A 6865-nucleotide genomic window follows, 5' to 3' on the forward strand; every position below is an offset into this window, starting at 1 on the left:
GACCTACCCTCAGAAGGAATGGTATTCTTAGCCTAACAGTGCTTTAGTAAAAGCTGGTTTATCAAGCTCCCTGTTGATTATAAATCTTTTCTAATTACATTTGTAGATGTCTTGATTGATAGCCTAGAATACTTTATGAATTTTTGAGAATTCTCCCTCAGTGTCTCCCCGCAACTACCGCTATGGGGAGAATCTGGCTCTATTCGAGAAGGCCACTGCCAGCAACATGGCCTTCCCAGAGTTACCTGACAGGTTACGCTAAAATAAAATGACTGAAGAAGGCCGGTGGTCTGGTGGCGTTTCCTCCCTCCCTCTGTCCTCTCTCTCCTTCATCTACACACACATACGCACATACGCCCATGCGCGCACAGAGATATACACACGCGTACTCATACATGTGCATATAAGGAAATGCTCTGTATACTCGGGGGGGCAGATCTGAGTCGATGTTAACATTTTCATGGGTGAAATGGTTAAAGGACAGTGGCTGTTGCAGAAGAAATGAAAGGGCACAGGAGTTAGTCTGAATTTGAATTCCGGCTTTATCACCCACCAGCTGTGTGACTTTGAGAAAGCAACCTAACCTCCCTGAATTTCTGTTTCCTCAATTATAAAAGAATTGTAAGCATTTAATTAAAAGATAGGTATAGAACCTGGACCAATGTCCAGAACCAGATAAAAGTATATTGGTGATTATCACTGCTGCACTTCCTGGGGACAGGCGCCACCTCCCTCGCTCGGCGCTAGCCAGGGGCTCCCAGTGGAGTCCTGCCTTTCTCCTGTGCAGCAGTGACAGGCAGGGTGCGTTTATCATCCGCCTTTCTCATTACTCTACAAACTCTATGGAGCCAGGGTCCATGTCTGTTTTAAGCATCCCCCGTATACCATCCTTACTGAACAGCAGTATATCTGGTATAGAATAGGCACTCCAGAGATACTTGTTGGAGAAATAAATAAATTGCCAATAAAGACAACATTTATTTGAAAAATCAGATGAAAAGGGAAGTTTATGGTGATTCATACTTTCTTCCATTTAGGGCCATTTGTTCATCAAATGGAATTTAATGAGTGACTACTGTGTACCTGGAACTTGGCTAAATGCTGAAAATCAAGGATGAAGACAAGGCAATCTGGTTCCCCTGGCCTTAAGCTTATGCCTTAGAAAGAACATTGAGGATAAAATCTAGTTCCTACTTAAGGGAAATTTATAAACCTATTAAGGTTTATAGTTTTATCATAATTTTATTTAGATGGCATCAGTTACAATAATCTGGTACCATAAAATGAGTCAATAATTAATATTCCCCCATTCATCATGGGCTTGCCACAAAAAATCTATGTGATCTCTTTTCTCTACCTCCGCGGCTACCACCCCAGTCTGGGCCATAGTCCTGTCATGCCTGGAATGCTCGGATAGGCCCGGTTGCCCTACTTCTGTTCTATACTGAGTATCACAAATCATCTTTTAACAGTAAAATCAGACTTTACCACTCTCCTGCTTAAAACCACCCAAGGACTTCCTACTAAATTTAAAATGTAACAAAAACTTAAGGAGCTCTAATTCAGGGGCCTACAAACCTTTTCTGTAAAGGGCCAGGTATAGAATATATATACTTTTAAAAAATATTTCAAATATTTTTTAAAAATATACATATATTTACTTAAATAATATATATAGACATATATATTTAAGTAGTACGTATTTTTGACTTTGTGGGACAGAAGGTCTCTGTCCCGACTATCCAAGTGCCCAGCTCTAACAAGATGGTATGAAAACAGCTATAGCCAATGCTTAAATGAGCAATAATGAGCGATGTTTAAACGGGCATGGCTGTGTGCCAATAAAACTGTATTAACTTTATTTAAAAAAAAAACAAAAACACAAAACAGATTTGAATAGATTTGGCCCATGGCCCATAGTTTCCTTCTATTCAAAATGATCTTGCCTGTCTTCTTGAACTCACCTGGCAGTTTTTTCTTGCTGACATTCTCCCACCATCCTGGCCTCTTCTCTGTCCCTCCATCTGTCGTTCCTGCCTTAGACCTTCACACTTTCTAATCCTTCAACTTGGAACATCCTTGCTCAATACCTGGACACGGATGGCTTTTGTTCTCACTAGTCTCAGCTTAAATGTCATCTCCTTAGAGAGGTCTTCCTTGACCTCATTGTCCTTCTACCACATCACCTCGTTCTATTTTATCCAAAGAACTTAAGTAATCTTGTTTATTCGTTGCTTTGTTGATGATCTTTCTCTTCCCAGTAAAATGCAAATGTCTTATGAGTAGAGTCCTAAATGATCTTGGCCACTGCTCTGTCTCCAGCACCTAGAACATTATCTGGTTCATAGTAGCTGTACAATAAATGTTTGTTGTACGATTTTGCCGAGTGAAATGGTCACCAGGAATTGATTTGAAGTAAGAGTATCCCTGAAATTATAACTGTTTAATGCCATTGTGGATCTGCCACTCTTTTTAACTCATCTGTAGCAGTAAAAATTCCTGGATCCTTAGGAATCGGGGGTGAATTTCAATGGCGTCAGCGTCCGCTGTATTCTGTGCCATTACAACTCAAGGACTTTTTCATTTTCATTTTGCAGCTGCTCGGCTGTCACTCAATTTCCATTTTGGCTGGAAACTCCCAACACATTTATTCTTTCAAAGGGTTTGGATCACTAAGTTTCTGAAGCTACCAATGCTTCTTTACCTTCCCTTTGCCTTTAATTATTATTTAAATTAATTAATTTTTATTTTTTAATTTTATTTTTAAATAGCTGTTGTCATAAATTTTTCTCTTTCCCACATGTAGAATAATGGAAGGATAGCTTCTAGCTTGAGTCTAAAATATACTCAACAAATAAGTGGAGAAGGGCCACCAAGCATTTATTTTTATAAGGGTGTCATCTCCTTAAGCACAGAAGCCACATCTTTCCAGTTCACCAGATTATTGACAGGGCCTAGAATGCAAAGATCTGACATAAATGAGCATGAGAATGGCTGGCTGGCAGAGGGTAAAAGACACATAGGCTGGTCCAGAACAAAGACTTCATGACGAAAGAGTAATTCGAGAAAAAATCAAGAGTCTGTCTCTTGATCTGGTCTTCAACCACACGGACTCATATACGAATTTAGGTAGACAGAAGGCTATGAATAAAAAAGATCCAGGCATTCTCCCCTGGCTGGGTATCCTTTTAACAGAATAAAAGAGTCCAAGCATTCTCCCCTTTCTCACTAAGCCCTGTGGTATCTCGAAGGCTCAAGTGGACCGGCACAAGTGGGCATAATATATGCAATGGTGTCCATCAGGAGGGGCTGGAGTATAAAGGAGAGAAAAACTTAGTGGCTATGACAAGGTTTTGATTGGCGTAGTTTGGAGTGCCTGTGAGACATCACCCGGGGACCCCCAGACATAGCTAGGAGCAACTTGGAGATTCAGTTTTGTGACCAAAGTTCAGGTAACTCAACACTTTTGATACGCTTTATTTCTGAAATTTTCCCTTTGGAAAGGTGACTCTGATTGTATTACACAATTCTTTCATAAATTTTGTTTTATGATCTATGGCACTGAAGTGATTTGTACTGTAATTCAAGTGCTGCCTAATTCACTCTGAATGACACTGCAGCATGTTAATGATATCTGTTCCCTCAGCTAAGACTCTAGCAATGACTCCAGGAGAGAGAGCAGGATAAACAATCTCAATCTTCTTCCTTGACCACAGAATCCAGGGAGGATTCTAGAGCAGGGCAGTTTACAACCTACAGATACAGTTAGTGAAATGACTACAAAAACTTGGAGATATTGGACATAATCCAGAAAAAGAAATAAACAAAAATGCCACTAGTACGCTCAGATGTGAAAACAAAGACTACCGATCTTTATGCACGAGCTTAGCCAAGGTACAAATACAACCCTCTGAAGAGAGGAATCACCCCCAAACACATTAAATGTAATAGCATTTATACTATCCCATCAATTCCCCTTTTATGTATTTATACTAAGGACGGACGTCGTCATGCAAGTAGCAAGAGATGTGTTCTCTCCTATAGAATTGATTATAAGGACAGTTTAAATCAACAGGGGATCAGCTAACTAGATGATAGTGGATCAAGACCCCAGCAAACAGCGATGCAGCTTGATATGTACTGACTTATGAAAATGTCCATAGGATCCTGCAGATGAAGAAAGTGAGTCACAGAAGAGAAAGTAGAACTTCACTTCTGTAGAACTGCGCATGTGCAGTTTTACCCTTGTGTGCAGACACATGGAGGGAGCCTTGGAACTCTTCTCACCAAGACGGCAATGGTGGTTTTCTCTGGATGGTGACTTGAGGGTTATCTCACTTTTTTCACTTAAAAAAAAAAAAAAAAGCTGACTGAAAGGTGAATAAAGAACCCCAAATAGCCACGTGCCCAATATTCCAGAAGCTCATGGGATTGGCTGGGATAGTTGAGAATGGAAGAAACTACAATGTAAAAGTCCAAAAATATCAGTGAAGGAAAACTGGGTAGTTGATGAACCAAAAAGCCACACTGTGGTTACTGCAGGAAGTAAAGTAGCAAAAAAAGTGACAATAAAAAGGACTTTGCTTCTATGTCATACTAACAAACTAAGGATTTATACTGTGCGAGGTCTCAAATATCACCCATCAAATATCACAATCAACTATTTAGATGAAGCTGTTTTGGAAAATAGCAACTGTCAAGCAAAACAGCTCTCAGGCAGCCATTTATCCCAAAGGCCACTTGATTGGCTGTTTTCCCTTATGTCTGGCATGGTAATCTGTTTAAAAATTAAAATAACTGAATCTTGAAGAATGGAAACTCAGGTGAATCCTAGAGGAAAACTAAAGGTCATGACCCCCACTCTCCTCAGAGCACCTTGTCAGGGAGCCTAGCTTCCATCTTCCTTGAATCATGCATATTGTGGGGGTACCTTGTAGCACTCGTCACATGTCAATTCTTATTTGTTGCCAGTCTCCCTGTCAGAAGGGAATAAGCGGCATCTGGCAGGTTGACAGCTGTACCCTCGGAGCTTAGAACAGTGCTGGCACAGTGTAGATGCTCAATAACACCACTGGACAGAAGAAAAATAAATAAAGGGAGCAAGAGAGGAAGCGAGAGAGGGCAAGAGTCCTTAGGCTCTCAGTGTTAGAGGATGGGGATTTAGCTGCTGATCTCTGCTTCTCTCCTGCTTCTCCTCAAGAAGCGTCAGCACACATCTCAGTAATTAGTCTCTCTCATGAGTCAGAACTTGTACCTCTAGGACCTGACCCCTATTTAAAGAGAAAGATCAACATCACATTCATTTTTCTCAGTCGTGAAGTTTGAGACTAAGCTATTCCTCTTATTATCTCCTTCCCCTGACATCTCTCAAAGCCGCGCCCGCCATCCAGGTGGTCAGAGTCATTTTCCCAGGGGCCCTGGCTGACATTCAGGGTGGCCAAAAGCATGGAGGGAAAAGCATAGCTGAGGCCAGCCCAACGGCAAGCTCCTGCACCTTGTTGAAAGTCTGCCCCTAAGCTGCTAAAACTCAGTTTGCCCATTTTCAAAGCTTGTTGAAAGTGCCAGAGAAGTCAAGTCCCTCTGGGGATGTAGGGGGATAGGTGTTCCAGCTCCCTGGCCCCTGGGTTGGGATAATGCTAATATGTGTGTTTTACGTCATTTCCTAGAGCTTTCCCTTTCCCCCATCAAGAGATCACGATTGTCTACTCTGCTAGCTGGAGTAATGTGGCATCTCAGATTGGGTGGCTTCCCTTCCCTGTACTATTCATCTGGTATTCTGCACCTCTCAGGTAAACCGGGTGCCCTCAAACCTCATCTCAGAGTCTTCTTCCGGACGATGTCCTGCACATCATTTCTCATGGTTAGCCTTTCTCCAAGGAGCCCAGAAAACTACCAGTGGCAAAACACTGGGAAGTCGATGCCAGCCAGCACTGTGGGGCCCCGGCATGTGTGCTTTCCAGGAACTTCAAGTTTTCTAGTCCTCTATCCCTTACTCATGAGGTCTTGGCATGCCTGAAGCATTCAGAAAAGATCAGACTCACACAGAGCTCTGGCTGGCCCCATGGAGCAGGCAGGGCCTGGCCTTGGGTTCCATAAATCAATGCCTTACGACTCCGTGAAAAGAACAGCTCATAATGTGCAAAGTTCAAAGACTATTATTTTCTGTTGATCTTTCTTCATCCAGTAATGATTCCCCAAAACACAACCTTAGAGTTTAGTGCTGAGCAGCTGGAAAAGGTCTCCCGTCTGCACATACAGGTAAATATAGGTGACCTTCCTCCATTATAGATTGGTGCCAATGGCATCCAGGTACACTGGAACATGAAAATGACACTTGGTTTGTTGGGAGATGAATGCTCCTTCACGCCAACTGCATGTCCCTTTGCCTTCCCTTCCCTAAGGGGTATGTTGCTGGAATAATAAGAATAATTGCAGCTTTAACAACACATTGGCATTTCCTGGACATATATTATGTTCTAAGCCCTGAGTAAAGCATGTTGTCTCATTTAATCCTTGCATATAGTTCTCTAGGGTAGGTACTATTATATACCCACCTTGTCTGGACACGATGTGATTGAGGCTTCTAGAAGGTTCAGTAACCTGCCTGAGGTCTTACCTTGTTAAAAAGCTGGGCAGAGCATCAAACCCAGCTCTAGGCCACAATGCTATGTGCAGCACCAGTTACATGATTTGCAAGGCTCGGTGCCAAATTAAAATGCGGGGCCCTTGCTCAAGGATTATTAAGAATTTTAAAATGGTGATGGCAAAGTGTAATACCAACCATGGGGCTCTTCTGAGCATCAGGCTCTGGGAAGCTATACAGGTCACAGCCCATGAAGCTGGCCCTGGTTATGTGGACTCAGAA

General features: G+C 42.1%; 1 protein-coding gene across 3 annotated transcripts in view; it reads right to left on the minus strand.

Moving 5' to 3' along the window:
- The window catches only part of CDH13 (cadherin 13), a 985836-nt gene that overhangs the window by 338582 nt on the left and 640389 nt on the right, over nt 1–6865 (minus strand). The gene's annotated exons all lie outside the window — the stretch shown is intronic.

The sequence above is a fragment of the Pteropus vampyrus genome, unplaced genomic scaffold, assembly GCF_000151845.1.
Source record: "Pteropus vampyrus isolate Shadow unplaced genomic scaffold, Pvam_2.0 Scaffold29, whole genome shotgun sequence".
Lineage (NCBI taxonomy): Eukaryota > Metazoa > Chordata > Mammalia > Chiroptera > Pteropodidae > Pteropus > Pteropus vampyrus.